Source organism: Suncus etruscus, chromosome 6, assembly GCF_024139225.1.
Source record: "Suncus etruscus isolate mSunEtr1 chromosome 6, mSunEtr1.pri.cur, whole genome shotgun sequence".
NCBI lineage: Eukaryota > Metazoa > Chordata > Mammalia > Eulipotyphla > Soricidae > Suncus > Suncus etruscus.
The window spans coordinates 136,129,110-136,135,763 of NC_064853.1; the positions used below are offsets into that span (position 1 = coordinate 136,129,110).

Genomic DNA, 6,654 nt, shown 5'->3' on the forward strand with positions numbered 1-6,654 from the left:
CAGACCTGCACTCTCTCTAATGCCCTGGAATTGGGACATAACACTTCTGCTAAAATTGACGCTTGAACAATGACGTAGGACCCAGGGACCCAAAAGACCCCAATGATGGTGAGTTATTTGACCCTCTGGTGGATAATGACCACCACAGCCTTCTTGAACTGGACTGAGTGCACAGTGCCTTTCATTGGAACATTGGTGCACCTGGCCCCTGTTCTGAACGTGGTAGAGGTCCCTTCAGGCGGGACAGAAGCAGGCAGTGAGGGAAGAGAGCTGAAGACTCTGAGCAGTGAACCAGAGGCTGAGGCCCACTGCCTTTCTTCTATCAAAGGTGCTTTGTGCTAGGACCTTGGCCCCTCAACCTGCAGCAACTTATCGAGGTCACTGAATGGTAGAAGCCAAAGATAAAGCTCCCTTTGAGGAGACCAACAACAGGGAGATGAGCTGGTCCTCCCACCCAGATTCTAGCCTAGGAGCCATAGGCTTTTCCATTCCAGGTGACCTCAGCAGCCTACTACAGAAGGCAGAGATGTAGGAGCCAAGCCCAGCCAAAGAAGTCCACCTGAGGAGAAGCTGCTTTCAGAACCTCCTACGACAAACAGTCTTCTAGGTTAAGTTCTTGATCCTATTTGCATCAGTCATTATATTGCTGGTTAAACTATGTGTTCTGGTTAAACCGTGTGTTCTACCTGTATAGCTCTTAATGCAACTCTTTTGTTCTATACCCCACTGCAAACAGATAATTTTATATACAACTTTAGTGATTTAATATTAGTTTTCCCAATTCCAGGGAATTTCATAATGTTGTTATATTTTAATTTTTCTCAAATATCCTAGTGAATGTTTTCCAATTGCTCTGATGTTTGTTTATATTGTATAGCAACTTATTCTAAAATTTTGTCTGAAAAAAAGTTCTAATGTCATTGTTCACAGAAGTTAATGGACAAGAAACTTGGATACTATAGACTCTTTTAAATTTATTTTTAAACTTTATTTTATTGAAACCGTTGTTGTCTACAAAGTCCTTCAGAGTTGAATTTCAGATATACAGTGAATATGGGAGGGCAAAAGCAAACACCTTACCGCTGCGCCACTGCTTCGGCCTGATTCCAAAGTCCTTATTGATGGTCCCAGTAAAAGTTATCCTCAATCACGGTTGTTGCGGTCAGGTTTCCTTAAAGATGACACAGATTTTTGTTTTTGCACATTTCCTATGTCGAAGTCAGGGTACCATGGAGCATCTTCTGGTTTAATCTCACCATTAGGTGGTGTGGCAGGGGAACCTGCCTTGAAAGCAAATTGTTGCTGTTTCCTAGTAATCAGGGTGTCATAAGAACCCACCTCGGAACAAGTTGGTGCCAGGGTGGCATCAGGGCCTTCCCTGGTAGAAGTTGGATTCCTGGTGCTGGTGCAGAAAACTGCGCCAGTTCCAAAGGTTCAGGGGTAGTCAGCTGATGTCTGATAGACTGAAACCTAAGTCAAGTTACTGTGACAAGTATTCAGAATTAAAGGGACCCCTGCAATATAAAATGTATAAGTTCCTATTTGTATTGGATAAGAACTTCTTTCTATATGTAAGATGTCCCCATTTTTGGGGAGGGGTGATGCTCAGGGGTTATTCCTGGCTCTGCACTCAGAAATTGATCCTGGTTTGGGGGACCATATGAGATATCAGGGATCCAACCCGGGTCCATCCTGGGTCAGTCACATGCAAGGCTTTACTGCTATACTACCACTCTGGCCCCAGAAATTCATAAATTTAATCATGCAAGGGTGACTTTTTTTTTTTTTTGGTTTTTCGGGCCACACTCATTTGATGCTCAGGAATTACTCCTGGCTAAGCGCTCAGAAATTGTCCCTAGCTTGGGGGGTCCATATGGGATGCCGGGGAATCGAACCGTGGTCCTTCCTTGGCTAGAGCTTGCAAGGCAGACACCTTACCTCGAGCGCCACCTCGCCAGCCACAAGGGTGACTTTTAACCTGAACATTTTCTGCACCTATGCAACAACAACAATAAAAAAGAAAACAAATAAACTGCCACTCCTTCCCTTTTTAAAAAATTTATTTGTATTTTCTTGATAGGGTCTCCTGCCTTCTTCACAGAACCTTGGGACACGAATTACTTTTTTTTTTACTTCATATATCTGCATTTTTCTTCAAATTGGGAAAAGAAAAGAGAATGGGGGCCGGAGAGATAGCATGGAGGTAAGGCGTTTGCCTTTCATGCAGGAGGTCATCGGTTCGAATCCCGGCGTCCCATATGGTCCCCTGTGCCTGCCAGGAACAATTTCTGAGCCTGGAGCCAGGAATAACCCCTGAGCACTGCCAGGTGTGACCCAAAAAAAAAAAAAAAAAAAAAAAAAAAAGAGAATGGGAGCTGGGGCACTGATGGAGACAAACAAAGGTCAGAACTTTAGTCTGGGTCAAGAGACCCAAACTATTACAACCTAAACTTAAAATGGGCCTGTTACACTGGCAGGCCAGGTCAAAGGGTGGTGGTTTAGGATGCTCCCTGGAAACTTTGGTAAAGGGAGGTCAACACAGGTGGTGGGAATGGCTATAATTCACTAACATTGTATGCATGAAATCCAACTATGAAGGGCTTGTAATTCACAATAGTTTCAATAAAAAAATTTGAAATAAGGAACTCAGATGTTCTAGACTTGTATTACAGTGCTCAGTGTAAGATTGTTTAAGAATTTTCACATTAAATGTATTTTCAGAATCGTTCTAATGTTTATGTTCAGAGAAATCTATAAAAATTATGGGGGCCAGGAAGGTGGCGCTAGACGTAAGGTGTCTGCCATGCAAGCGCTAGGATGGACTGTGGTTCCATCCCCCGGCGTCCCATATGGTCCCCCCAAACCAGGGGCAATTTCTGAGCGCATAGCCAGGAGTAACTCCTGAGCATCAAACGGGTGTGGCCCAAAAACAAAAACAAAAACAAAAAAAAACAAAAAAAAGTATGGTTATGCATAAGACAAAAATATGAAAAAAGATGATTGTTTTGAGAATATGTATGCATACTCTGACCATTGACTCTTTTATAGCAAACTTTTACTGTGCCTATTGCAAAAAACAACCACTTTTATAAGTTCTGATTTGGGGTTCCTGCCTTTGGCAGACAACAGTAGAACAAAACTTGTAGCTTTTCAAAATTGTTTTTGTTTTGTTTTAAACAAAAAAACAGGAATTGTAAGATGACGCAGCTGTTAATCCAAAACAAAGGCATTCCCCCCCCCCTTCTTCTTTATGTTAAATCTCCTTTGTTATGTAAAATCCCACCTGGATCACTTTGCCTTGCCCCACCCTGGTGGATTTTGTTCTGAGATAATAAAGAAAAGGCAGTTTTGGCTTGGCTCTCAGAGACCACACCACAAGGGAGAAGCCATTGACTCCATAATTCTCCTGACTGGCTTGGTGAATTAATACTTTGCTGCTACCCTGCTTCTTCAGACCTGTCTGCCCAGAATTAGAAACACGCATGTGACGTGTTTTCACAAACTGTGGGGATTTTATTTCACAGCAAGCGAATCTGAAAAATTTAAAGTCATGATATACCAGGTAATTCAGGCATTATAGATAAAACACTTGACTTGGAGATGCCTTTAAGCACTAATTGCAGAGATTGACCAGAATGCACCCATCATTATAATACTATTGTTAAGACTAGTCTACTCAATTAGAAATTATGGATTGATTTTTAAGATACTATATGCCTTTCATATTCAATTTATATAAAAGTCACTTAGCCTAAAGGAGATTAATACTTGCTAAGAATTATTCTATGCATTAAGACTAGAGGCTGAAGAGATAATAGAGCAGGTAAAGGCAGGCTAACTTGAATGTGCCCTACCCAGATATAATCCCCATGCATTCCATATGTTCCCCCAAGCATTGCCTGGAGTAATTAAGATTCTAGGTCAGAGATAGTATGGCAAGTAATGAACTTGCCTTGCACATGGCTGACCATGTTTCAATCCCTGGCTCCCCAAGCTCACCTGAGCACAGAGCCAGGAGTAAGCCCTAAGCACCACTGAATGTGACCCCAAAACAAAACAAACATGCAGGGGCTGGTGCGATAGCACAGTGATAGTGTAGAGTTACAGCCCTTACGATGGGCTTGGAAGGTGGAGATGGAAGCCTTTGTCCTTAGGCCTCGGCCACGTGGCTTCATCCCCCATTAACCGGTGGGTCTGGGTCCAGGAAAGCAATTGGTATTAAACTCACTCACAGGAAGGCTTCAAGAGAGATAACATCTTTATTTAGCCCCAGCCAATAGATGTGGCTGCTAACCATTTATGCATGCCATTCTTAGCTAGCCCTGCATCTTACTTCTTTCATCCATGTCACTCCAACCTCCATCCTGGCAAAAGACCAAATGCCTCCAGTCAAAGCCTTTTCTCACCTTTCCAAGAACCCTCCCAGGAATGGGTAGGGTCTTGCAGGTAAGATCAAGTTACACAGGAAGAATGGGGGGCCACATGGCAGGGCCTTTGCCTTGCACGTGGCTGAACCAGGATGGACCCAGGATGGGTTTTATCCCCAGCATCCTATATGGTCCTCCAAGCCAGGAGTGATTTCTGAGCATATAGCCAGAGTAACCCCTGAGTGTGGTCGGGTTTGACCAAAACAAACAAACAAACAAACAAATAAACAAAAAACACGACTCAATGAGGCAGAGCCCTAGTCTATCTTTAAAAATTGAAAGCAGGGGCTGGAGAGATAGCATGGAGGTAAAGCGTTTGCCTTTCATGCAAGAGGTCATCGGTTCGAATCCCAGCGTCCCATATGGTCCCCTGTGCCTGCCAGGAGCAATTTCTGAGCATGGAGCCAGGAGTAACCCCTGAGCACTGCCGGGTGTGACCCAAAAACCACAAAAAAAAAAAAAAAATGAAAGCAAAGGGTCTAAGAGATAACACAGTGATAGGGTGTTTGCCTTGCCCATAGCAAACCTAGGATGAACCTGGGTTCTATTCCTGGCATCCCACATGATCCCCTGAGCCTGCCAGGAGCGATTTCTGAATGCAGAGCCAGGAGTAACCCCTGAGCACCGCTGGATATGATCCCCAAACAAAACAAAAAACCAAAAATTAAAAGAAAATGTCTTCAAAGGAATGATCAACTAGCTCCTCTATCCCATTGGTTTTTGTTAGTTTATATTTGAACAGAGAAAGGGAAAGCAGAATATCTCCAAGCTGCAAAGGAGTGATACTTTAAAACCGTACAAAATAAGATTTCTCAATGATTCTCCAATATGAAGATCACAAGAAGGAGAAAGTGACTTCCTTTGAAAAACAGGTGACCCCTGAGGCATTTCAATAAATGGGATTTAGGGCCTCAGTACTTAGAGGAGAGGAGAGCTGGTTAATGACATATGTGGAGTGAGTCAGAGGTAGGACGGTCTTAAAAACTGGATGTGCCTAGGCTCATACTGTATTGTAAATGAAAATGAGGAAGGCATTTGAATTAAGTAAATAGTAAAATGAAGAAATTAAGACTGACATATTGTAAACTATGGCTTCTCTTTCCTAAAAACTACTCTTTCTGGGGCCTGGAGAAATGGTGCAGTGGGCCAGAATCTTGCCTTGCACAGTGCCAATCTGGGTTTGATTCCTGCATCACATGCGGTTCCCCAAACCTCACCAGGAGTGGAGAGCCAGGAAGGAGTAAACCCTGAGCACAGCTGGTGTGCACAACACTCACCCCCACCACAAAACCACAGCAATAAAAACAAAACTGATATTTTAGAAGTAACCTAGTGGTAAGGCATGAGTATTACTTTCTTGACATTAATTTGATATAATTTATGTGTAAATCAATAGAAAGTTATTTCTAAAGAATGAATTCTACCTGGGGTCAGAGAAATAGTACAGCTGGTAGGGTGCTTGCCTTATACACAGCGAGTTGACACAAGTTTGATCCCAGCATCTCCTATGATTCTCCAAGAACCCTCTGGAGTAATTTCTGAGTTCAGAGCCAGGACTTACCCCTTTTGGGTATGGCCCCCAAAAACAAACAAAAAATGTTTCTCTCCTCTTTTTTTTTTTTTTTTTTTTTGTGGTTTTGGGGTCACACCCGGCAGTGCTCAGGGGTTATTCCTGGCTCCATGCTCAGAAATTGCTCCTGGCAGGCACAGGGGACCATATGGGACGCCGGGATTCGAACCGATGACCTCCTGCATGAAAGGCAAACGCCTTACCTCCATGCTATCTCTCTGGCCCCTCTCCTCTTTTTTTTAATAAAAATATGGAATGTGTGTGTCATCCTTGTGCAGGGGCCATACTAATCTCTATATTGTTCCAATTTTTAGTATATGTGCTGCCAAAGTGAGCACATCTCTCTTCATTTTTCTTTCCCTTTTTTCAGGCCACATCCGGCAGCACTCAGGGATTAGTCACTGCTGACAGGTTCAGGAGGACCATATGGGATGCTTGGAATTGAACTCAGGTCGGCCCGGTACAAGGCAAATGCCTACCCACTGGCCCAAAGGTTTCTTTCCTATTTAGAGACTGGGGAGATAGCTCAGGTGTTAGGCCAAGCATGTAGGAAATCTTCAACTAGATCCTCGGCATTACTGCAACCCCATCTCCCCCAGCACTGCGAAGTGCAGCCCCTATAAAAATATAATTCATAAGTAACTGAGAGCAAAAGCT

At 43.3% G+C, this 6,654-nt stretch overlaps 1 pseudogene; it reads right to left on the bottom strand.

The window, feature by feature from the left end:
• Positions 1-6,241: 6,241 nt before the first annotated feature.
• LOC126012377 (uncharacterized) lies at positions 6,242-6,335 on the bottom strand (annotated as a pseudogene).
• Between the last annotated feature and the right edge of the window lie 319 nt (positions 6,336-6,654).